Here is a 25898-nt window from a genome sequence, read left to right on the forward strand (position 1 = left end):
AAGGGAAACAGGATACAGCATTCATTTTTAATAACTGCACTTGTGTATTTCCAGCTCCTACATGGCTGTACCTTATCAAACCAGTTTGTCACTTTGGGAAAGGCATCACTATGACTTAGAATGGATGCTGACTTAGAGGGATTGTTTAACATGCTTCCAGATACTCCTCCATTATCCTAATGGAGAAGAGCTGAGGTTCTCTAAGTGAATTTCCCTAGTTCTGCACAGGTAAACCCCAAAGACTGAGCAATGAATTTGTCAAGATTGTGAGCAATTGTGGCCTGCTCAGCAATACTCCTAACTGAGCAGTAACCCAGCTCTGAACGGATGACCAAATTAAACACACCCCACTGTACCACACAGGCCTTGGTTAGGGGGATTAGCAGAACTGCCACTACAGCATCAGCCTCTGTAGCCTCAAACTTATACTTGAGTTTGAGGGGGTTGTTATTCCCTGCCACCTGGTTTGATAGATAACACTTCCCATTCAAGGCAGATCTAAAGAACTGGGAATAACTGATATATCAGTCTGTGTTCTAATATAAACACGGCTTTAATAAATACGCACATTTTTAAAACAAACACCCTACCTTAATCAGTGAACTAACCTTTTGCTAGTTAATTAAAGAACACAATAAATGCTGCATCCATCAGCCCCCCACATGGATCAAGGAGAGTTGTTTCACTCAGCAAATCCCACCCTGAGGGAAGTTGGACACACTGCAGGGGATGAAGCCATCTGCCCTGGCTTTCAGCATCACTTATGTGGGGATCTGAAAAGAGAGGAGCAAGACAAAACACACACATCTCAATTGCATTTCACTGCACACTGAAACAATTATAAGGTGTGTGGGAGCATGTGCAAAAGCAGAGAGCAGCTTCTTTCTCCAGGAGAACCATACACAGCACCAGCTTTCCCATTCACCTGTTACTACCACAATCACACCATGGCCCATGGGGACCCCTACTCAAAAGAGACAGGCAAGAGAAAAGTGTAGTAAAAAGAGAATAATTTTCTATTGGACTGATGTGAATGTTACGAGCATTGCAGAGACAGGTGTCAAGTACTTCACCTTCAAGGAACAAACACTTTTAAACAAACCAGAGAAGGAAGGAGAATGCAGGTATCTGGCCAAATCGGATATCAGTGTGTTAATCTATAAAGGACAATGTTATGCCATCAATGTCAAAGATCATTTCACTGCAGTGGGCTGTGACCACGTAGAAAGAGATCATTGGTTGCTGTTAGCTGCACATGATATACAATAACAATAACACTTGTTGTAAATAATACAATATTACAATAACAATAACACTTGTTGGACAAAAGAGGACAGGTGCAACTCTGACCGTGCTGAGATCACTGCAAGGAAGGAAACACTTTCCAGCCCTGTATTTCACTTCTTGGAACCTCAAAGCCCTTGCAGGCCAAAAAGGGTGATATTCTTTAAATGCCATACTGAAGGAATACCTTGAAAGGCTTCAACATTTCATCAATGCAAACCCCCCCCAAAACTGGTACCAGAAGCCACTCTTAACCTCTATAAACAACTCTTTTGGAAAGCTTTCCAGCAGAAAACCTGACAGTCTTCTCTATGTACTTAAGGGTTTGAAATGTCAGAATTTTCTACCTACCAGCTTTTAGGCAGGGTCAATTACTCTCCCAATAATCCTCTGAAAAAAACCCTACTCTCTACCTCTGTTTTTTTAGATAAAATATTTTAAAATGAACAAGTTCTTTACGTGTGCAGAGATCTCAGTATTTTTCCTAAGAGCCAAGAATGTGGAGCTAAACTTCTGTGCAGTTTCGGCAAGGCTGGATGTGTTGCACAGTCACCTCTCAGAAAGTGTTTTCTGTGTAAAATAAACCCTGTGCTTATATCAATAGAACAGTGTTACATAATATAATTGGAGGAAAGCTGAGTATTGTGTGACTTCAAAGTGTGACTTTTTGTAAGCATCTACTTTATAGTGGAAGGATAAAAAACAATGTGACCTTTCAGAATAGCAACTCTTTATGCTGGATGGTCCAATGACACCAGTTCAAAGAACCAGTCTGGCTTTAGAAGGATGCATTCACAGTAGTGAAAAGCCCAAATCACCCCCCACACACCCATCCAACTCCAATGACAGGGAATTTTTGATGAAAAACTACACTTACAGCTCATCTCAGCGACTTGAAGAGACAGAAATATAGATTGAAAGAAAAGCAACATTCTGGACTATGTCCTAGGAATTTACACTGCCTGTCTTTAATATATCTTTAATATATCTGGACTCCACTTACACTTTTGGGGGCAATACTAGGTGGGATACTGGAAAATGTTCATCCCTGTTGAAAAAATTGTGAACTTTAATTAACCATTTCTATAAGATGCTCTTATTTTCTATGATAATGACATTAGAGATTCTTTTCTCTAGGTGCTGTGCTGGTACAATGTTGCCCAATGTATATTTTCCCAAAAAGTAGTAGTTCGTTAATTTGTAATGATATTGAGATAATTACTTGTAAAGTACCATAAACTCTGTGTAACACTATTTTCTATAAGATCTGTTATTATGGGTATTAGTAATACTCATTAGCAGAAAAAAATAGAAAAGAATGTGCTTTATCCAACACCTAAAATTAATTAGTCTTCTGCTCTGACAAGCTTCCCATGAACTTATTTTAATTGACTAGATCACCAAACAAGGATGAACTTTAAAATACTTAATGAAAGAAAAATGCATGTTCATTTTCCTTCTATGAAGAAGACAGGCACAAGAAATAACTATCTGGCAAGAGTTATGTTTCTAGTTTAACAACTGTTTAATACTAGGAAAAATATGACATTTCCATATTCCAACTCTCACTGAAAAATGTCTTGGAACTGTTGTTAATAAGTACCTCAGCAGTCACTTTTTAAAAGGCAGGGGGCCAAGTCTGCTGTTTCTGTGATGTTACAGGAAAGCAGTTTTAAAGCAGGGTTGTTATATAACTAAAAGCCTTACTCCTGAACAGACTGAGACAGCACAGAACAAGCATTCTGTGATTTCAAGGTACCTTCCCTGCAAAACCTCGTGAGGATTATCAAAGGCTAAGCCTCCCTGGCTCCCAGGAGGGAGGAAATGCCCTGGCTGTGTGCTCTTGGAGTGCACTGTGATTACCAGGGAAGATGAGGGCTTGGAGGCTCTCCCAGGCACGGACAATCCCCAGCAAGGTCCGGATGCAGGCCTGACCAGCAGTTTCCAATCTCTCTGCGTGCAACGATTGTCTTCTGGCTTCCCAAGGGATGCACAGTCCCCACTCTGCTCCTACAGACTATTTATTCACGACTAAGAATGTCACCAACATTTTTGGGAAGAGCCTTGTGGGGGAAATGGCTGAGGATATGCCAGAGTGGACACTGCAGCCAAAGGCAGCCTCCTGACCAAATTCAGCAGGTCAGGCAGGAGAACTGCCACAGCCTTCTTCTGGGGCAGGGTTGTGGCAAAGCAGTATCATGGCAGGTAACTTTCCTAGAGATTTCAGGCGGTGATTAATTAGAGGAGGGAAGGATTCAGTTTCCTTGGATTTATTATGATAACCTCCACACCACATATTTTAAAATATATTTTAAACTAAATATAACGAAAGTAACATACTGCCTTGACATAGCATGCAAATTTCAAAAGAAAAAACACTCTACAAACACAGATGTTGTGTTGTCCCTGACCCTGGTTAGGCATTTTTGTGTCCCTGTCAGGGGACCTCCAGGACTTTGCCACTAGTGACATTGCCAGTTATCGAGTTCCCTGTTTTCCTTTTAGTGACTGCTTTCCTTTGGTCACCAGCACAGATCCCTGTGCACTGCAAGAGCTTTGCTGTCACCCTGGAATGGGATGCTGTCTCAAGCTGGGTTATGATTTCAGAAGCACACACTTGTGCTTTGTCAGGATGACTTTGCCTCTTCTCTGACCAGTTATTTTCTAACTGGAGCATTCCAATGACAGTGCCAAGGGGCTTACACACACACACTCACCCAGCCCAGCTTTACACCTTGAAAAAGCAAGGGGAAACCACTAAAAAATGCCATTTTCACACAAGGGCCCTTTCTGCCCACCTGTGCCTGTGTGCTGAGAGGGTGAAGGCTTTTGCAGCCTTGGGGTGAGTGGGCAGTGCCGCTGACATGGCACTCACTGGCAAAAGAGAATTCCTCATGAATTCCAGGCTTGGGGCTCGGGGCTCAGACACACAGCACTGCCTGTGCTCAGCTCCACACAACCTTTTCTTTTCTCAGGTGACTGGAGCTCTCCATAGATGGACACTAATGTCAGTTTTTGTACCTGAGACTGGTTAAACATCCATGAGTGGGCTGAAGTGGTGGTGGAGAGTGAGTTGATCTTTGCCAGAGCTCCGTGGTGTGTTTGACTCCCCAAGTCCATTATTCATTATGCTGTTGCTACAGGCCCTAATTTTACATAAACGGAAGTCACAGGAGAACTGTTACAAGGAGCAACCAGGAAAAGCAAAGGGAAAGAGTGCCTTGTCAGTTGGCATTAAAAACATATTTCAGTATTACATTTTCTGATTGTGAAGCCTCTTGGGAGTCAAAATATGCAACACATATTCCCTGAAGAGTAAGAAGCTGAAACCTAAACTCTTGTAGAGGGTCTTTAGAATCAATTTCTTCATGTCCTGTGCACAACTCCATTCCAATTCCCCACATATGAAAAATACATAACCTCTTAGCTCCAAATTCATCTGCCTTACAGTTCCTTTTAGTTCTTATTTAAAATCTACTAAATTCTATCTTGGCTATCATGTAAGCTCTTGTTCTGTGCCTGCTCAGGGATGACAGACTTCAGAATTTAAGATCTGTTGTGCCAGGAGGAGATTACACCTTCTCTGAAGACAGAAACATGCCCATTACTAGTATCAGCTGAGAAATACAGCAAGCAGACTTGGTGCAACTGAAATAATTGATTCCCTTTCCCTTATCATCACAAAAGATAAGAACCATATAAAAGTACTTGTTTTTCTATCTCACAGAATTTGTAGCAAACACATTGGACAGTATTTCAATATTTTCCTGTTACAGAAATAAGCTTTAGGCACAGAATCTATGACATGTAAATTAAGATATACTTCACAAGACATATCTTAGTTGTGAAAGTAGGTCATGCATTTAAGGCATTTCTAGACTCTTGATGTAAATATTCTGAAAATATATTTGTGTGTATAGAATAGTATTTTAATTATTTATCAGACTTAATTCTCTAAGAATACTTAAAGAACAGATATTTCTAAGAGTCCTCATAGGGTAGTAAGTGCTTCTTTGCAACCTTTTATAACTTTATGTAGTGCACATTTCGTTCCTAATGGAACTGCATGCTTGAAGCATACCTGCACAGGTAGGGAGCCTGACTAAACAATACCATGACACTTTCAAACATTTACTGCCTTGTATTATTTTGGGACTCTTGGAATTTCCTCAAGACTGGTGTTGGGTATTTGTTCGCTTGCCTATGAGCAAATTATTCCACAAGCAAAGTTAAAGAGGAAAAAAAAAAAAAGAGAGAGAAGAATGTTAGAAAGCAAGAGAGTGTATGTGTCTGTGATGTGAATTGAGCTTCCAGGCCAGAACTTTTATCAGGAGAATAGAAAAAAACAGAGGCAATTTAACTCAGCACCACTATCAAGTTATCCACTAGGTGTCACAAAATAATCATGCAACCAGAGGAAAAGCAATTATATGTAAAATGTGGCAGTGTACTACATCAATGAAGTGCTGCTTTGAAACGAAATCTGTGATAAGAGCAGATGCAGGAAAATGTCATGGATCTCATGAATATGCATAAACTGCCAGGAGTGTATGGGAACCTGAGCCATGACACACAAAAGCCGTTGCTAACCATGGTGTATGTCATGTAATGGATTCACATACAAGCATTTAAGTGTTCCATTAAAAAAATGTCTTCCCAAATCCTAAAAGCAGAATTACCAGTCCTCAGAACTACGAGATTTATATTTCTTGCTTTTTAATGCTCCAGCTACTGGACAAATGTATCAGAGTCTCTACAAATATGTAAAAATCCCTCATGGCTACACAGAAAAAATGCCAAGAAAACAAGTTCTGAAGGCTAAAACATATGAGGAAGAAAACCATAAATATTTTATTAATATTAGTATAAAATCACCACAAATGCCAAATACTGGAATTGGCAATAACATGTGACAGACACTCCTTACATCCAGACTGTTCTTTTGGAAGGGCAGGGTAGAAAATTACTACATGCTTCTGTAGCCATCATTTTCCAGAAATTAACCTCTACTGTATAGGCAGTATTTTTGTTCTTAAATATTCGTGGACCATTTTAAATTTGTAACTATGCATACAACTGCACTCATCCAAAACACTGAGTCCATGAAAGGATTAAGACTGCTGTTGACAGGCACCTTGGTTTCCAAAATGGTTCTTTAGTAACAGTAACTTTGCCTCAGAGTTGCATAAAATTTTTATGGGCCAAGTAGACCCCAGTGTGAATTTATCATTATCTGTACTCACACATAATCCAGACAATTAAAAATGCTGTAATCACTAGCATAAACAACATTATGAAGTAGAACAGGCTGGTTAGACAAGAAGAGGAAAATTATCCTGGACATTTTTTATCATCCAAACATAACAGTACCAGGGCTCTACATGCTCTGCTGCCAAGTGCCATTGCATAAAGCCAGCCCAAGCAATGTCAAAACCCCTTCCCCTTTGTGGGAAATGCAGTAAAGGAACATGTGCCCTACCAGGGCACTGTATGTTTATACTGCAGTTTGTATGTTTTATCCTGGCTGTAAAACCCAGGCTTTTTAGGGTGTAAGCAAGCTTATATGATAATGATGATTTTTTACATAGTCTTTCTCTAAGATGAGCTGTCTAAATGTCAGAGTTGGCCAACACTTTTCAAAGCTTGGAAATACTTTCTTACTAAGTGATCATAGGGAAGCTGTTCTTCCGTGCAATTTTTCCTCTTTTTTGTCAGCAACTCAGTTAAATACTTGTGCTTCCAGAAACACAGGTACAAAGCTGAGAGAAATACTTTTTGTTTGTTTGTTTGTTTCCAAAACTAGCATAACTTAATGTGCATATGCTAAAGGAGTCTGATATTGTGAAATACAGAAAACCTCAGAACTATTCTCTAAAGTTCTCCCCACATTAAAACCATTATCTGTCTTTCAAGAACCCTCCAGTGATGCCCATTCAAGCTGCCAGAATTCAGAGCCTCCTGAAGTCAGTAAGAATTTTGTTATCAAGTAGCAAAGCTGTGATTTCCCTTTAGGCAGAGCCATACATAAAAAATGCTGAAGTAACTGTTCATTACATAACCCCCTGACATCTTTTTGATGCCAAGAAGGTGAATGAACAAATGTACAGTATTATTAATTACACTTAAGGAATTTCAGTTGCTCCTTTTTGGTCTTTCAGTGGTCCAAGTCTGCAATATTTTTTTTTTAGTCCTTGTTGTGAAATAATCAAAGAACAACAAAACAATCCAGGTTGGAAGGGGCCCCTGAAAGCATCCGATCCAACCTCCTGTTCAAAGCAGCTCTAAATAATCAAGGTGCTGAGGCATACACCCAACTGAATCTTGGACACCTCTAAGGATGGAGATCCTCTCTGGGTACCTACCTGTTCCAGCCTTTGACCACTCTTTGGTTAAAAGATTTTCCTTGTATCTGACTGGAAGGTTCTTTGTTCCAGCTTGTGGCTGTCAGCCCAAGAAGAGCAGGGCTCCAGGCTCTCAGCCTGTGACAAGGCAGCTGCTGGCAGCACTGCAGGTCTCCCATCAGCTGTGCCCTTCCCTGCCTGGTCAGACCCAGCTCTCCCAGCTCCTCTGGGGAGCCTGGTGGCACTGCCTGGGTCAGGACATGTCAGACCTCACAGTGCTGCTGTCTCTCTTGCACAAAGGTGCTCTCAAACTGGACACATCATTGATCAGAGGGATGGAGCAGCTCTGCTGTGGAGGAAGGCTGAGAGAATTGGGATTGCTCAGCCCGGAGAAGAGAAGATTTGGGGTGACCTCATTGTCTCAGTGCCTGAAGGGAGCCCACAGGAAAGACAGGGAAAGATTACTTATACGGGCCTGGAGTGATAGGACAAGGGGGAATGGCTTCAAGCTGACAGAGGGCAGGGTTAGATGGGATATTGGGGAGAAATTCCTCCCTGTGAGGGTGGTGAGGCCCTGGCACAGGCTGCCCAGAGAAGCTGTGGTTGCCCCATCCCTGGAAGTGCCCAAGGCCATGTTGGATGGGGCTCTGAGCTTTACATCTCATCTCATTCCAAACCCCTGCCATGGGCAAGGATATCTTCCACTTAACCCTCCCAACCCAGGCCATTGTGTGACTCCAAGGCAGCCTCTCCTGTGCTGTGGAGAGGGAGGATCACTGCTCTGAGCTGTGTTTTGCTCATGCAGGCCCGGCTACAGTTGGCACATGGCTGGGGTGTGTCAACATGTGCATCAGGACTCCCAGATCCCTTCCTGCAGAGATGCCTCCTACACAGCTGCCCCAGCCTGTTTCATGATGATCTTGCTGATGACACTATTTACACCATTTCTCAAATTATCAATATTTAAAGGTTTTATCTATTTGTTTTTTAAATTTCACCAATCCTAGGCCTCACTTGGCCTTGAAATGCCATGAGTAGAACAGCTTAGGAACCTGAATGTAAAGCAAATGTGCTTCCCATTAGCTCTTAATGCCATAAATCTGAAATCCTTGATACTACTGTTAGAGCAGTGCTTCCACTCAAATCTTAAAAGAAGCTTTAGACAGGATAGTAAGACTCAGCAGCCCCACAAGACACTTACTACTGTGTAGGACAGGCTTGCAAATGCTCGTGGATCAGAGTTGCTGCCCTTGTGCATCGCTATTTCACTTACAATGGAATAATTTTAAATTACATTAAGAACTATAATCATATTCTACTGTCATTTACTTTTTCATACCCTCTGCCACTAGAAATATGCTTGAAGATATCCATCCAGCCCCAAGTGCACTATTCTGGGAAGGTTTCCATTTAGATGAGAACATTTATGCTCATAACTACATGATTTTTTAAAAAGCTTAATTCAGTATGAATAACTGGTTCAACTTGGTGTCTGCTCATGAGTGAGCAGTTGGAAGGAACTGGTTAATCATTGTTTGCCATCTGCTTTGGAGAATCAGCACTGTACAGAACCTTTTCTGCAGCAAATAAAACCACAATGCACAAACAGCACTAAAGGAAAATCCCGTTTTCAGCTATGGGGTGTTTCTTAGCACTCCTCATCAGATTTCTTGGCCAAAAACAAAGTCAGCCCCTTTCAGGTATTCAATGTTCTCTAAGAAAGGCTGATTCTCTAATTTCCTTAGTCTGTTTTATTAAAACCAACTCTAAGTTCTTCTGAACAGACTAGCTAGGACTTATATAGCTATATTGAGTCAAAAAGCGCATTTGCCTCCTCACAGAAAAACATCAACATGAAGAAAAAAATTGGTTGACTATCTATGCTGCTTTCTTGGCTCTTCTTCCCCATCTGGTGCAACTGACAAACGCTGTGTCATACTTGGAGAGGGAACAAAATTTCCATTTTTAGATTTTGGAATCCAGGAGTTCCTAAAAAAAAGTATTTGCTTCAAAATGAGGAAAAATGTTATGTGAATGATGTAAAAATGTTCCACTTAAACACAGAAAAATTGCTGGGAAAAGGCACTTCCTAAACTGAGGTTTTCTTAAAATACACATTCCTAACAAGTGGCAAAAAATATCAGAAGGAATGCTGAGCATGAGAAAATCAGTACTGCTAGGCTCACTCTGGTATCAAAGATCTAGCACTGGGGGCCTTAATTCAGGTTACTAAAGTCCTTTTTCAAGATTGATTAAAGTTCAACTTTGAAACATCAACAAGAAACCCAGGCTCCAATGTTCTTAATATTGAGGGGGCCAAAGACTGCAGTCTTCCAGCAGAAAATCAAAATGTGTTCCTCTAGGCCTTGCAAATACTGGGCTCATTCAGTCATTAAAAAAACCTGTCAGCGAAAAGTATTTTTCCTTTTAAAAACTTCTTAAAACAAACCGTGGGACATGGCCCCTCTCTTTGCAGATCTCCTGGAGTATTGAATAATGGAATCCCAGAGTGATTTGGGTTGGAAGGAACCTCAAAGATCATCCAGCTCCTGCCATGGGCAGGGACACCTTCCACTACCCCGGGTCACTTCAAGCTCTGTCCAACCTGGCCTTGGGCACTTCCAGGGATGGGGCAGCCACAGCTTCTCTGGGAAGCCTTTGCCAGGGCCTCACCACCCTCACAGGGAAGAATTTCTTCCTAATGTCCAATCTAAATCTCTAAACTCTCTGGCACTGGGAAGCCATTCCCCATTGTCCTGTCACTCCAGGCCCTTATCCAAAGTCTCTCTCCAGCTCTCATGGAGACCCCTTGGCACTGGAAAGGGCTCTAAGGTCTCCCCAGAGCCTTCTCTTCACGTTGTTTTATCTAATGACTGGGGAAACCTACTGTTGCAGATTCCTGAGACTTGACAGTTGTTTGCTATTTCAGGTAACTGGTACCAACAGAGGTCTTAAAAAGAGATTATCCAGTAAGCCTTTGGAGACTTTAGGGTTCCAGACCCAGTATGGCCTAATGAGCACAACAGGACTGTCTGACAGTCCTACTGGGATTTTCCCTCTGTTACAGCTGGCAGTAAGAGAAAGAAAGATTTAATTAGCACAGAAGAGCTGCATTGCCTTCCAAGTACTCAGAAAAAAATCTTTGGAACAGGAAAGTGAGCAAGGTGGGAGAGAGGAAGGTCCTTTGGGTATGCAGAAATTTGAGTGAGAAATTTAATTTACGAACTGGACCACATATTTCTTTCATAATCTTGAGCAAATACTTGAGTGAAGTTTTCAGAAAAATAAGCTCAGTTCTTCTGGCTTCTTTACATGCTAAAATGGCTCAGACTTTTCAAAGGCAAACTGCAACTTGGCTGTCAGTCTCCCTGAAAACATTACAAGCTGACCCACACTGAAGGCTTTTAAAGATCTACTCCTATCTGCCTATCTGTTGAGGTTATACATCTGAAAGTATTCACAGCTGTGCTTCATTTCCACAACTGTAAAACGTTGTGCTCCTCCTCTATATGCTGAGGAGAGCAAGTTTGTAATGTCCATGAACCAGCTTTGAGAATCTTCAGTGCTAAGATCATTACCTGGACTGACACAGGGCACCTGTTTCATCTCCTGCTTCTGGCTTTGACAAGAAGGGAACTGTGACTCTACAAACCTCAAAGTCATGATCACAAGATGCCAGATGCCAGGGTGGGTTGCTCTAAACTCAGTGAGGAGTCTGGATTTCAGATATGGGAATGAGGAGGGCACTTTCCAGTCCTTCTCTCAACAGTGACAAGAGCTCTTTTCTAGCATGTGTCTGTATTGAGTTGAACTGTTTGCTGTGAAGGCTATTAGACAGTATTTAATTATAAAGCAGAGATGTTTAGATCACGACCTAACTTTCCTTTCTAGATTCAGCAATGTTCTTTAACAGTCACAGGATACTTAACCAAACAATTCAGATGCTCATTTTGAGAGATGAAAACTATGTCAATACAGACATCTAGTATATCTTCAGAGCTCAAAATGTGTCTTTAAATACCCTGAATAAAGGTCTCTAGCTTGCTTAAAATTTAACTAAAAACATTGGACTTGTATGCAGTAGGATTAATAGGTCCACTCAAGACCAAACTCTTGGCATTCCAGATCACCCTTGTAGCATTCCCTCAGAAGGAACACAAGTGTTTCTTGAATTAATTATTCCAAAATAATTTGCTTCTCATTAAGGTGAGATTAGTACAGGTGAAGACATGAAATACCTGCAAAAGTTCTCTCTTTGATCACTCAGCTGGATCCAGCAGAAGTAGAAGGTCAAAGGCCTTGCCAACGGGAATTTCACACAACTGATTCCACATTCTGCAGCTGTTTCTTCTGAGAAAGACCTGTCAGGAAGAGTATCAATAGTTTTTTCTGCAGGCATGAAAGAGTAGCGGGAAAGCCGATTAATAATGCTAGAGTATCACCCTTAAGCTGGGCAGGAATCAGTATCATCCTTAAGCTGGGCACAGTAAAACACCTCATGTGGACAAGTACTTTCAGCCCATATCTATGTCAAGACATAGCTATATCGAGCCGCATTCTTGTAGACACAAGCCAACAGACATAAGAAGTCTATGCTCTGATTTTTTTCCAATGGATATCTCCACAAGAAAGTCTTTGGTTGAGGATCATGTATTTTTGATATCTATAGTTTCCATAAAAATCAACAGCCTTTTTCTAGTATTCAACTCATTATCTGCACTCTCCACTTTGCCATATCAACATTTTATTTGAAGTATCAGTCATAGCATCCCATCAAAATTTAATAGCCACTTTCTATAATTGAAGCATATTAACTCTTGGTTTCACCTATGCTAATGTTTATCTTTCTCCTTCTTTTAAAATTCTAATGATATTAAAAATACAGCACCTTTCTACACCATGACTCAGAGTTGCATAATATTTCTTTCTTCAGCTCATGGGAAAGGAAAGAGATACAAGCAAAGGCAGAAGAATTCTCTATCCAAGTATATAGCTTTATACCGAATCCTGAGTGTCAAGCCAACAGGGCTTTTAAGAAAAATGTCAACAACTGTAACAGTTACATAAGACATAGTTAGAAAAATACTTTGCAAGGAAAAATGACAGTTTCTGTCACTTGAGAAGATGATTTATATTTCAGCTTTAGAATGCAGGCATGTGACCTGACATTTACTAAAGAAATCAAAGAGATGTTGAGCAAGATTACAAAAGGCAAAGCACTGATTGCCCTCTACCAGCAGCTCCTCTCTGTACTACAGAAAGATCTGCATAGTCTTTCTCTCAACATTATGCAAAAAAAATAGAATGGAAGGTCACAACAACCCTCCCTGTTGTCACTTTGTGCTGACTTGCTCTAGTTACGAAGGCCATCTGGTGCTGCTTGTGCTGCCTTTGTGCCTTTTGTGTCTCATGTTGTTCTTTATGGACGAGAAGGATTCACAGGTCACATCAGCTGTGTTTTAAGTTTCTTCGCAAGAGAATTTGATGGTTGAAACTGTGCAATAAAGAGTGTATAGCTGTTAATAATAGAGTGTGGTGAAAAGGATATCAGGTGCAGGGGTGTCCAAATAGGAAGGCTGGCAGGTCAGGTGAGCTGGGCTTCCTTACTGGTTCTATTATACACTTCCTGTAGGACTTGAAGTAGTTACATAAGCCCTTAGGGGCTCAGTTTTATCACTTGTTAAATGGAGATCATAACTCCCTATCTCACAGTGATACTGTGAGGCTTATTCATTAATGGGTTCAACTCAATGCTGGGCAGATGGTCAATACAAATTTTATGCATCACTGAAGTAACATTTAACCTCAGGACTTAAGTGGCATATAGCCTTGTGCTGTTATCTGAGCAGTCACTGGATAAATATTAAGCATTCACTTTACTGAAAATATTTGAGAGGCAGGGGGAGTTAGTAGTGCTGATTTTGCATCCCTTCAGTTACAAATTTTCAGAAGGACAAATGTAAAAGGACACATTCTTCAAATGCAGTGCAAAACTGGTACTGAGTGCATCTCCTTGTGATGGTAATAAATGAGGACGAGAAGATGGTAACACTGCTGAACCAAGCATACGGTGATTTATATGAGTCCATGAAACAAGCACTTAAAGTCTCAAGAATGACCATTGATAGTATCTGGAGGGATTTCAGTTCAGTGTTGGGAGAAGGGTTGTTTTTACTGGCCTCAGCCAAAAAAACAATTCACTGAATGTGATTGCCATTTACCTGCAGAAACACAGCTACAATTCAGCATAGTAATGAGTTAAAAGGTGCATCTCAAAGATATTTATAACCATATAAATATTTGCTTTGCTTACCGTGGCAATCACATAGAAGAAAAAAGTCCTTTTCCAAACATCTTTTTCAAGGTTTCTGAGGACTATTTTTAAACTTTATTGCCACAAGTAATGTACCATGAAGACCTAAGCACCAGCATGAAATGAATCTCCAGTGCGAATATTATGCATACCTCATAATTTCCTCTGCAGAGATGACCAATCTTCACTTCTTTTGTTTCTAACTTGGTTCCCCAATAAGTCATTCCTTCTGTTTCTAAAGAGAGAGAAAGAAAAAAAAAGTGTTATCCTTATTATGGAAAAAGTGAGGAACAGAAATACAGATATTAAATACAGCCTTCCAAAGTCTTTTCTGCAGGGTAGGAAAGTGTTTCAGAAGAAGGCCAATGTCCCACTGCAAACTTATTTTGGAAGCCTTAATTGAGGGTAAGTAGGCCATGAATGGCACTTTGTAGAGGGATGACTTTACCCTTAGGGAAGCACTATGACAAGATTCCTGAGACCAGTCAATTTAATAGCTGCAAACCTTGAAAGCTTTGAGTAAAAAGTCTCCTGTACTTTCATAGCCAAGTGAGTTTAAAGAAAAGTTCCCAGATAAAGATATTCCAAACCTTACCCTGTGATATCATCGTTGTTTTCAGACCTTTAAAATTACTATACCAATCACTAGTAGAAAGATTGATTGTGGTCAGATTAATTGACCAATCATGGTCATCAATACATCAGGTATAAATCACTCCTAAAATGTAGTATTCAGCAGTTTAGTCTCAGTAGCTAGGGGAACTAACATTTTTGATAATGCATTTGTGTCAGTAATATCTTTACATATGCTTTGTAATCCCAGTCAAGTACAGAAACCACTATCTCATATAAAAATACATACATTATAGTGAAATAAAAAAATCCTGGTTTCTTGCATTGTGATGGTGATAGAACTATGGGGAACATAAAAACCCTCTGTCATGTCCCCACTATGAGAAGGGGAGAGGAGCTGAGATTCACAGATCCCCTCAGTGTGGATTAGGGTGAGATAACACTCAAAGTCCATAGTAACATTCCAAGTCCATAATAAGCAACTCTAATGGCACAGATATTATAAAAGGGTGACCCCATCACAACTATATCCACATAAGCTATACAGAAACACCAAGTTTAGTGGAACAAGTGTTCAGTAAACATTAGCTCTCTCAACAATTATATCCACTTAAACTGTGCAGGAATGCCACCTGTAATGGAACAAATATTCAGCAAATGTCAATCCTCTCACAAGTGAAACTCACCCTGAAATGGGCTCAAGGGCATGGTGCTGATAACACCAAGGTTGTGGGTTCCATCCCTGTCCCATCTCTGGAACTGTCCCTTAGGGTGCTGTCTGAACTCACAGTGCAATTACCTGGCCTCATCCCTTCCACACTCCACATAAATCACTCTGGGTCATTCCAAAGAAATGATGCTGTGATTGTTCTCTCTCTCATCACATGCTATATCTATTCAATTCTTGCTGCTTCTACTTCAGCTAATTCTGCTGCTGTTTCATGAAAAAATGTTACTTTTCACCTCAACATCCTCAAAATTTGTATATATATAACAGCCCATTCCAAGTTAATCTTCTTGGAACACTGCTTTCCTCCAACAAAAGACATTTCCCATTTTGGCATTTCTCAGTCTTTGACCACCACAAGATCCATGTGCTTCACAACTCCTTTTGAATGTTACCCCCTAACCTCACAGGAGAGAAAATACTTCCTTTGTTTACAGAATAGAAAGGGAGAGACAGGGAGAGGATACAGCTCACTTTTCCTGTCTCAGTTAAGGTGACTGGATTGGACAGAGAGTCCAGATACAGACAGCGTCCTTCAGAGAGAAATCTGCTACATCTCTAATATACATACACTGAACCAACCTCTTAGGAGCCTCTCTTTTCTCTCTCCATAGCAGCAGCTTAGGAATAACAATTACCTACACATGCACCTAAATTAGATCTAAATGAAAGTGAATATTCTCTTCACTGCCAAGTCTGAGAGCAAAGTCCTATAAAGACTTAAGCATCCTAAAAATTAGGATTGGGTTACCCACTGTGAGATGATACCTGGCCTTGGAATGAAAGGCAGTAAGGCATCAGAGCTCCCCAGACAATTTACAAGGAGAGGTAATGGTCTGGTTTATCTTTCTCAAAGCCACTGCTTTGTTTTGCTTTAGTGGTCAGAGACCACCTCCTCTTTCTCAGCTCTGTAGGTGATGTAATGCTTTGCTCTCTATTTAATTCATTCTGAAAGTGCCAGTACATCTGTGTACCATTCTGAACAGATGAAAGAATTTATTTTAAATTGTCACTCAGTTTATTAATAAAGAAGAAAAATGCATGTGTATATTTTTCCTTAAAATAGAATACAGGTACTGTACACTGTACTACACCAAAAGAATCTTTAGCTTCAGTCAGACATCTGGCCAATGGGAACCTACAGGCAGAAAAAAGTCGAGACACAAGATGGGATAAGAAATGGTACAGATAAAGAAACTCTTTAAACTTGACAGCCTTAAGGCTGTATAAAGAGCATGTGTTGATATAGTGCCACATTGAGATTTTATAGACATAGGTTTCAGACTATTCCATTATTACAGTAGGCTACAATCCTGCAGATGTTTTGACATGAAGGACTTTATTCAGTCATGTCACTGTTTTCATGACTGAGTCTTATTAAATTTCTTCTCCAGAGAGTTAATAAGAAAGCCCTCTCTCTTAGACTGGCTATAGAAGAGCAACAGTTGCCAGATATATTTCTGTTGAAACATGAGAATGCACAACAAGAAACATCACATTAAACTTTCATCCTGAAATGCACAATGCCTGCACTGCAGGGCCTTCAAGGGCTTTCTGAAATATGGAACTCAAAGATACATTTATGTGTGTCTGAGTGGGGACATTACTGAACATCAGGGATATTGTTCCCAAACAACATACATGATCTTCTTTAGCAAGAACTGTATTTTAACGTTGTGAGTAAAAGCTGAAAGAGGTGAATAGCAGGAGCATGTTAACTATGGTCTTTGAGGCAGCCAAGTGACCCAGTCTGAGAGCCAGAAAACTAATGATAATGCTGGTCTAGAAAAGAGTGTGGATTTTCCCTTGTACTCAGTATCTACAGTCCAAGACAGTTAAGCTTAAATCTACATCTAGTTTTGGCCCAAAATCACCAGAGCTGGTGGTTCCTCACTAATGCAGTGCACCAAAAAAGGGGGCTAATGATAATCTCAGCCATGAAGGGCTGGCACTGGAAATCAGTGTACTAGGTTTAGTTTAACCTGGGTATGTACTTTTGAAGGCCAGTGGCATAAGCCACCCTTTACCATGGCAGGTTGCAATACAACAGGATTGCTGTTTTAACCCGTGATTGTTGAAACTGTACTCTTGCACATCATGATGGTAGTGCAGCATTGAACACCAAATGCTGTAGAACTGACACTCAGTGTCTGCTAAAATGGGAAACTCCCAGTGTACTGCAGAACAATGCAAGATGTTTCCTTTGCAGGAAGAAAGGAGAAATCATCCTTCTGATTGATTAACCCCTCCCATTCCAACAACATGATTAAGTGGACCCCACTGAAGTAGGGACTCCACGAAATGGCACCACTGATCCCATTTTAGGAAAGTGTTGGCTATTAACCTTTTTTGGAATACTTCATATTTGTAAAAGACATCCTAGGTGTAATAACTTACAGTTATTTCCTGTCCCCAAAAACTGCAGCTTTACTAAAACTTTTGTGCAAAATGCAAATTTTTGTGATGTGATGCCACTTCAGCTAACAACAGAAATTAACTTCTACAATCCAGGTCCTCAAAACACAGAATCACATAATATGCTGAGGTGGAAGGGACCCACAAGGATCATCGAGTCCAACACCCAGAAAAACTAAAGAAATGGGGATTATGCTGAAATAAAACAACTCAGGCAAATCAAATCCATTATTGAAAGAAGCAGGTTACTAAAGTTATTAAGAGTAAGTTAGTCATTAATTGCATTTGAACACTCTCATACTTACTGTCACTGAAGATTAATGCCCTTACAAATAGATTATTTGGAAAAGGCTGGAACTCATGGACTTAGTCCCAGACTTGCCTGGTGTTTGTGCTGTGCTGGTCCCTATGCCCAATATGGGATTGTGGATCCAACCATACGAATCCAGGCTTTTGCCTAAGAATTCTCTAACCTGTTGCACCTACAGTCCAGGGGGATTTTCCACATGCAGTGACTGAGTTCCTCAACCACAACACTTCTGCCTATTTATTCCTACATACTATTCCTATATACTTAGCACGTGTATTTTTTTCCGCAAGCACAGACTACTAATCACTGCTGGAAACAACACAATAGGCCAGACAGGCTCTTTTCTGGCCCAGAATTCTTACACTCTTAGAATTTTTAACTGAGACACTGTTTGTCTCAAAGTTTTCTTTAGCACAGACGCATATTGAAACTGCCACATGCTTCTCAGGCTACAATTCACAATCAAATGCTGCAACATGGTATGGGCAGGATGATCACTGCAGACAGAGAACTGAAGCAGAGCTAATGGAGTTCCTTTCTTGTCTCTGATTCACTGCAGCTCATTGCCACTAGAACTGCAGCCTCCTCTTAGCCATCAATACCTGCTGCTAGGATTCATACCTTACTGGAAATTTGCATGGAAAACTCAGAAACAAAACCAAAATGCAGACATTATCAATGAGGCCTTGTGAATAATTGTGAAAATTGTGAATACAACAGTGGATCTGCTTGCTTCCAGATATTTCAGTCCACTCATACTGTAACAGGAGCCACACAACTACTGGGAGGGTGTTCCCTGGAAACCACATGTGTGCAGGTAAGAGCACCTGAGGGTCCTCAGGACCTGCCTGAGGGAACAGCATACTTTCCTTAAGAGCTTACTGCCCTTTTACACAAAATATGGGATGGGCTAGAAGAGGTACTGGCAGGCAGATCCCAATGTTTTTGTCAGGAAAACCAAGTGAAGTGGCCAGAAAATAAATGGCTTACTGGATATGTGAAGTTTTTGCACCTCTGCTGAATCAGCAGTGGTATCTGATAATGGTTCTGATCTTTCTTTTTTTTCTTTAACAAGGAAGACAACTCTTGACATAAACTATATTGTAGACTGTGCTGAACAAATATTTCATCAAAGGGGAACAGTTTATCTTAGAGTCATTTTGCTGCCAAATGATTTATTAGAACTCAGAGCCAAAACAGGTAAAAGCCCTAAGGAAGTGCTGTATCTTTCTAATAATCCAACTCTTCTTAGAGTTAAACTCTGCATACAGGAGGGCTGGGGTTTGCTAGGAAGCAGAGTCTTGCAAAACAAATAAAAGATTTCCTACACATATGTCAATGCAATTCTCTGCATCAATACCTGAAAAAGGAGCAGGCATTAAATAAATGCACACTTAAAGCCATGACTAATGAGGATACTTCTGTACCACAAAGTCTGGATTAGCCAGTGAACCTTTCAGACAATCTAAGTTGAAAAATAGCATTTGGCAAGGTCCACTGACATCTGCCACCACTTTCTTTAGCCTCCTGCATTCCCTGAAGGTACCGCCTGCGAGCTGCCCTGCAGTACCACAGCACAGCAACTGCAGACAGCAGGGAATGCAGACAGACATGCAAAGTGTTTAAAATAGGAAACACAGGCTCTGTGCTGGGGGCTGGTACAACAGGTGTATATATATATTGGGAGCTCATATTAATGAGGCTTCTGTTACACACGTTCGGGGCAGCCGGCAGCCTTTTCAGAAGGAGATGGGTATTTTGGTTAAAGTCAGACAGAGTAACCTCGTAGTAACCCCTAGTCTGGATCACAGCCATGGGGAGGACTCTGAAGGACTGTCCCTTGGTGCTGCATTGATTAGATTTCTTCCCATAATACACCCAGTGTTTTTGCTCAGTAAACCTTACTAACAACTGAATCAAGAATAAAGACTGAGAGGGGAAATAAAAGCTGATCTCCATGTGAAAATGGGCCATAAAATTAACAAGGTTCTCAGCATCAAGTAATTCTGTCTGCTCTATTGTGGCCAGAAAGTCAGAGCCTGTAAAATACATACACAAGCAAGTACAAGAAGAAAAAAAAACCCTACCCACCCAGCCAACCAAACCAAATCAAACTCAAAATCAACCCTAAACCCAAAACAACCCCAAAACCCCCCAAAACCTGAAACAAACAATTCCCCCCCAAACCCAAAACAACCCCAAACAAACACCTCCCTAAATTTATAGAGCAAGTAAAATATTTAAAGATATAACACTTAAGAAATCTAAAAGCTTAACATCCTCCCCCTTAACTATTCCCTTGCATTTTAAATATTTTCCTTGTTTTTCCATATATTATACATGCATAAAGTTTGGATACCAATTCTGCTGGCAAACATACGTTTTCCCCAATCTTTCATCATGCTGTGGAAGTGCTAATATACAAATCTCCTAATTTCTATGTCTTGCAGCATCAACGGTGCATAGAAAGCACCTTTACAAAAGCAGGCAAAAAAAGCCACACACTCTTAAACAAAATGTGGATGGTAACCTGGGACATATCAAGTCTAAGGGGTAGTAATTTTTCCTCTAAGAACATATGGGAGTATGATAATCCAAAAACACTTTGTAATCTAGATACTGGATATGAAGAGTGCCCTGTTGTGGACCACCAATAGTTTTTGCTAGAATGATCCTTAACTGCTGAAAAGGAAACCAAACCCCAAATCATTGTCATTGGAAAGACAACTGTAACACTGAACATTCCAAATGAACAGCTCATTCCTTTAAGAAAGGAACACCACTTCCTATCAATAATGAATCATCTAGGCTCTGAATAACAATCACAGTATTCATATACTTGGTAATTCATGTAAGAAAAGCTATGATCTTTCTAACATAAACATAACCTACTACTAGGTATTAGAAATGAAAGGATGAACAGGATTGTCATGACTTCAGCCATCCACACTGCATGGTAACCGATGAAGTAAGCAGATTAAGGATTTTGCAACATCTAGAGTAAGATGGGAACATAATACATAGGGCTGCTTTAACAAGGCATGTGGGAATACACAAATAACTTATTTCTATCTTCTCTAATAACACATGCTCTCAGGAAGGGCTGTCCCCTCAAAACAATCAATCTGGATATGAAGACAATATGATGTGCAATATAATTTTTAAGGGTCTGTAGCTGTAGCAGGATACCAGACTAAATAAATCTTAAGTAGATCTACTAATGTTATCACAACTGTGACCTAATAAATCAGAAGCTAAAAAACCCTTCTTGCTACATGAAAACAGGTGTCTAATATCAAAGAGAATCAATGGTAACAACCTTAAAATACTGTCATTTGTTTGAGGTTTTCTCCTTTAAATCTTTTAAATGAATGACTCTGGTAAAGTAATGTTAAGAAGCAATAATCAGACACAAAACAGCCAAGTAAACAGTCAGCAGCACAGGAAGCCTAACATAGCTAATGTTGAACGTTGGCAAGACTTTTTGCTTCTGGAAACATGGGCACTGCAAGTTCTACAATTTTGTTTAAAAAGTTGGTATGTCAGCTTCTGAACCTTTGCTGTTAACTGTAGCAAAGGAATGAAAGCTGTCATTCGTCTGGCACTGGCTTGTATTCCTACTGCCTTAGGGGCATCCAAACACTGGGCAAACTTGGTGCTTGTGAACTACTTGCAAAAACTTGCCATCTACGTGCAGAGGAGAAAGGTCTTACTTCAAAATAATAATTAAAAAATCAATTAGAAAAAAGAATCTCAAGAACTTCATGAAAAAAATACGAGATTTTTCATGGAGATTCTTACTGTGTTTTGGAGCTTAAAACAATCGTGTTGTGTCTATCTATCTATCTATATGGTATATTTTACACAAATCGTGCTTCAAATGTTGAAATACAACTGATGTTTTTTTCAGTGCCATGCCCCTCCTATATCCAACATCTCGTTTTTAGAAAAGGGTGAGAAGAGAACCAGGTATTTGCTAATTTCCTGCTGTGGCACTCTGTCCTTGACCACTCAAGCAAGCAATGTATGGGACAGCAGGATTAATTCAACATGCACTAACTACAAACCATATAAGAGGATCTTTCATTTGTGCCATAAAAGTATAGTGAACTAAACCCATATATACTTACAAATATATCTGACATAAAAATGTACAATAATTTACAAAAGCATGTGTATCAACATCAAAATGAAACATGTAATGGGAGGAGACCTAGTGGACCAAACACAAAATACAAGCCCTCTTTACTGCTACTTTAAAAACAAAAAAACGCCTTTCAGATACTGCCTAAAATATCAAGGCAAATGATTTAAAGAAGTCTTGGCTCAAATATCCTGCTTGCTGTGACACCTGTCCCTAGGAAGGATGCACTCACATCTGCAAATCACAAATTACAGTATTGCTGCTATGAATACATAAGGTTAGGAAGGACTAGCATAAGCTGCCTCGTACTTTCAAGGCAGTTATTTTGAATTATTGGAAAAACACTTATTAATCCACTAAGGAAGCCAGATTTCAGACACCACATAAAAGAAAGCTCTTCTGGTAGAGGAAAACAAACCTTATTAACTCCTAGTTACACCTTCAGAGAATTGAATAGAAATCCAGATGTCTTAACTCTGTAACCTATGATCTGTGTCCAGATCATCTGTGCTTTTGGCTCCAATTTTACCTCAACTAAAATTGCTTTCATTGAGTTATTTTTTTGTTATATAAATACCTATTTGTGGAGGCTACTGTTCAACTGAAACCAAAAATCTCTTTCAAAACTTGCCCCTTTATTTGTCTTAGGGCAACAAGAATAGTTGAAATTAATTCATGGCCTTCTTGGCCCAATGTAGTGGTCCTACCAGTTTCATGACTGTAAATACTGTTTCTTGCTGATCCTATGTAAAAAACCAAAGCCTTTGATCAATACAAGATTGAGGGTCAGTGTCAGAAAATAATCAACCCAAGAAAAATTTCACTCATGAGAAAACCCACGTGGAAGTGAAAATAGAAATGATGTAAAGGTATGCTCTCAATGTAGCTGGTTATTTGCAGGAATATAGTGCTGATACTTATATTCAAGTTGTGTTAAAAATCCTCTGAGTTATTAGCTGTTAACATGTCTGATTTATGTATTTCACATTTTTATCACCAACAACAGTAACAGGTATATTTGCAGCACACTAGAGGAACTTCAAAGTCATTTACTAGCACTAATGATAAGGAAGCATTAATCCTTATTTTGCAGAGGAGGAACAGATGTACAAGACTCTCTTGTGCTTTTGTGTGAATCACTGCACTTGAATTACCTACAACCTCAATCACCTCTACATGAACAGCTAAAGCATGGTAGAAATGGGACACCTTCCTGAGAAGTAAACAGAAAGCAAAAATTTTCATTGTAATCCTCCTAAAAGGCAGTGCACAACTCCCACCTCAAAAGCCAGAACCAAACTCCAAGAACAAAACAGCACATGCTCTAATTTTAGAGAGAACTTTAGTCAGCTGTAGCAGTTTCTCTGTGCCTCCTTGCTCAGTTCATGATGGCAATTCCTGCCTGCTAATCCGTCTTGTTTGGAGGATTTGCTCCTTGTTATGTAATGCCAGATATTTCTTGGAGCATGGAGCTTTTACTGTACTTAGATGGGTAAGAAAAAAAGGAAGAATGACTCTACAGAAAGAGTTTCAGATGCTTTATTTTTACTGCCGTACACATCGTTTTCTGAGGTGTTTAGGTGTACTAAGGGTGCAATGTATTAAAATGATTGATTGATTGCATTTTAAAAATAGAAGTACTGTTCTGATACTGGGATTGACTATTATTAAGATATGGCAGAATTTTAAACAGCTTTGAATTTGCACCCTCCTGTGAATGTAATGTGCCCTTGCCCATGTTGCACACACAAACCAGAAGATTTAATAGAGAAACAGAGTAAATGCCACTAACTTTGCCCCTCACATGGCCAGTTCTGTATCCCTAGGACCACAGGAACAACTCCACAGTGCCCCTTCAATTTCTGCCATTTTTAGTTTGCTTTCAGTGTATCTGTGTAGTCTACCCTGCTGCCTTTTTTTTTCCTGAGCAATGTTATGTGTTGCTCTATGGGAGAAGCTTAATTACATCTATTTTGAAGGTTCTTATTTTTAAATATCTTATATTTTCTTGATTAAATCTTGGTTATTGAAGGGGCTGCAAATATTTGGAATAAATGACTGTGCTGGATTTGGCTGGGGTAGAGTTAAATTTCTTCCCAGTAGCTGGTAGTGGCTGTATTTTGGATTTGTGCTGGAACAGTGCTGATAACACAGGGATGTTTTTAGTTATTACTTAGTTTAGGCATGCACAGAGCCATGGCCTTTTCTGCTCTTCTCCTACCCCACTGGTGAGGGCCTGGGGGGCACAAGGCTTTGGGAGGATACACATCCAGGACAGCTGACCCCAACTGGCCACAGGGACATCCTGGACCATAAGGTGTCACTCCAGTATACAAAAAGCAGGTGGGAGAAGAAGGGGGAGACATTTGGAGTGATGGAGTTTGTCTTCCCAAGTCACTGTGACCTGTGATGGAGCCCAGCTTTCCTGGGATGGCTGAGCACCTGCCTGTCCAAGGAAAGTGGGGAATGAATCCCTTGTTTTGCTTTGCTTGGGCACACACTTTTGCTTTATCTTTTAGTCTTTATCTCATCCCATGAGTTTTCTCACTTTTACCCCTGCGATTCTCTGCCCTTGGCAAGGGGAGGGAGCAGGGCTGAGCTGTCACCTGGGGTTGAATCACAACAGGGCTGTAATTTGGTGGCCCAGTAGAGTGAAAGCAGGTTCTGACTCAGAGCTGGGTGAGAGACTGCAGCTACAGTGAGACCCTGCCAGCAGCACGTTCGTGCCAACAGAAAAGAACAGTTGATGGCATCTACCCAAGGTCAGCTCCTCAAATTTGGGAGCCTGTTTTCTTCCAGACACTGTAAAGTCACTTGTTTAAACGCAGCCAGTCAGCAACAATTAAATGCCTAAACAAAACATGCAGATTTGGTGCTCCTTTTGAAATCTCCCCCACGCCATGCTGTTTATTTTCTACTTCTCACAGTCTTAATTATCCAACAGTCAGGCGACAAAATGGCGGTGGGAGCGAGGCGGACATTTTGTAACTGTCTCATTGAGCAGGACAATGGGAACGCGCCGAGGGAACGGCAGTGACCCGAGGTACGCTCAGCTCTATGACAGCCCAGCTTTTAAGGAAACCCTTTATCTTATTTTATAGCAAAATTAAAGCCAAGCAGCGCTGAGGAGCTACCTGACAGCATTTGGCCACTGAGCAGGCAAAAATATAGTCCAGGGCAGCCCTTTCCCAGCCATTTCACTGCAGCGAGCGCAGCTCATCACCCATCCGAGCACAGCCTCTTTTCTGGGAGCCACATGGACTCAGGACCACCCATTGACACTGACTCAGTCACTGTAATCTTAACCACATTCTTCCCTTGAAAGTCAAGACACCAATGTTTTCTATTACAGCCTCAGGAACTTCACAGTCTTCTGCACAGCTCCGAAAGTACTTGCAACATAACCAGCAAATGAACACTTGAAGAATGGAGCCTATACCTCCATCTCTGCAAGTGACTTGTGGTTCAAATTTCACTGTCTTGTGTGTAATAAGCCAGGGACAGCTAAAGCTGAACAAAGTAACACCAGAGCTGGTAAAAGCAAAAAGCACCAAGAATTAATAAGCACATTTTTTCTTGAAGTGTGTGTCCACCAGCCCCCTTGTAAGACTATTAGCACCTGATAGATCCTAAGAAACAAATATGCAAATCTTCAGGAAAAACTGCAAAGCATATGCTACTCATTAAAGATTTAGGTACTGGTTTAGAGATTTAGATATTTCACACTGTTTCCTGAGAGGAGAAGAAAACACAAACTATCTAAAAAACAAAAACCAACTTTCTAACACAGA

The 25898-nt window shown here is 40.4% G+C and overlaps 1 long non-coding RNA gene across 1 annotated transcript in view; it reads right to left on the minus strand.

Moving 5' to 3' along the window:
* Window positions 1-361: 361 nt before the first annotated feature.
* The window catches only part of LOC136361490 (uncharacterized), a 107159-nt gene continuing 81622 nt past the window's right edge, over window positions 362-25898 (minus strand). The window contains exons 8-10 of the long non-coding RNA XR_010743643.1: window positions 14091-14173; window positions 11864-11986; window positions 362-773 (exon numbers count right to left, since the gene is read on the minus strand). This is a non-coding gene — a long non-coding RNA (uncharacterized lncRNA). The remainder of the gene's footprint in view (window positions 774-11863; window positions 11987-14090; window positions 14174-25898) is intronic.

The sequence above is a fragment of the Sylvia atricapilla genome, chromosome 5 (genome assembly GCF_009819655.1).
Source record: "Sylvia atricapilla isolate bSylAtr1 chromosome 5, bSylAtr1.pri, whole genome shotgun sequence".
Taxonomy (NCBI): domain Eukaryota; kingdom Metazoa; phylum Chordata; class Aves; order Passeriformes; family Sylviidae; genus Sylvia; species Sylvia atricapilla.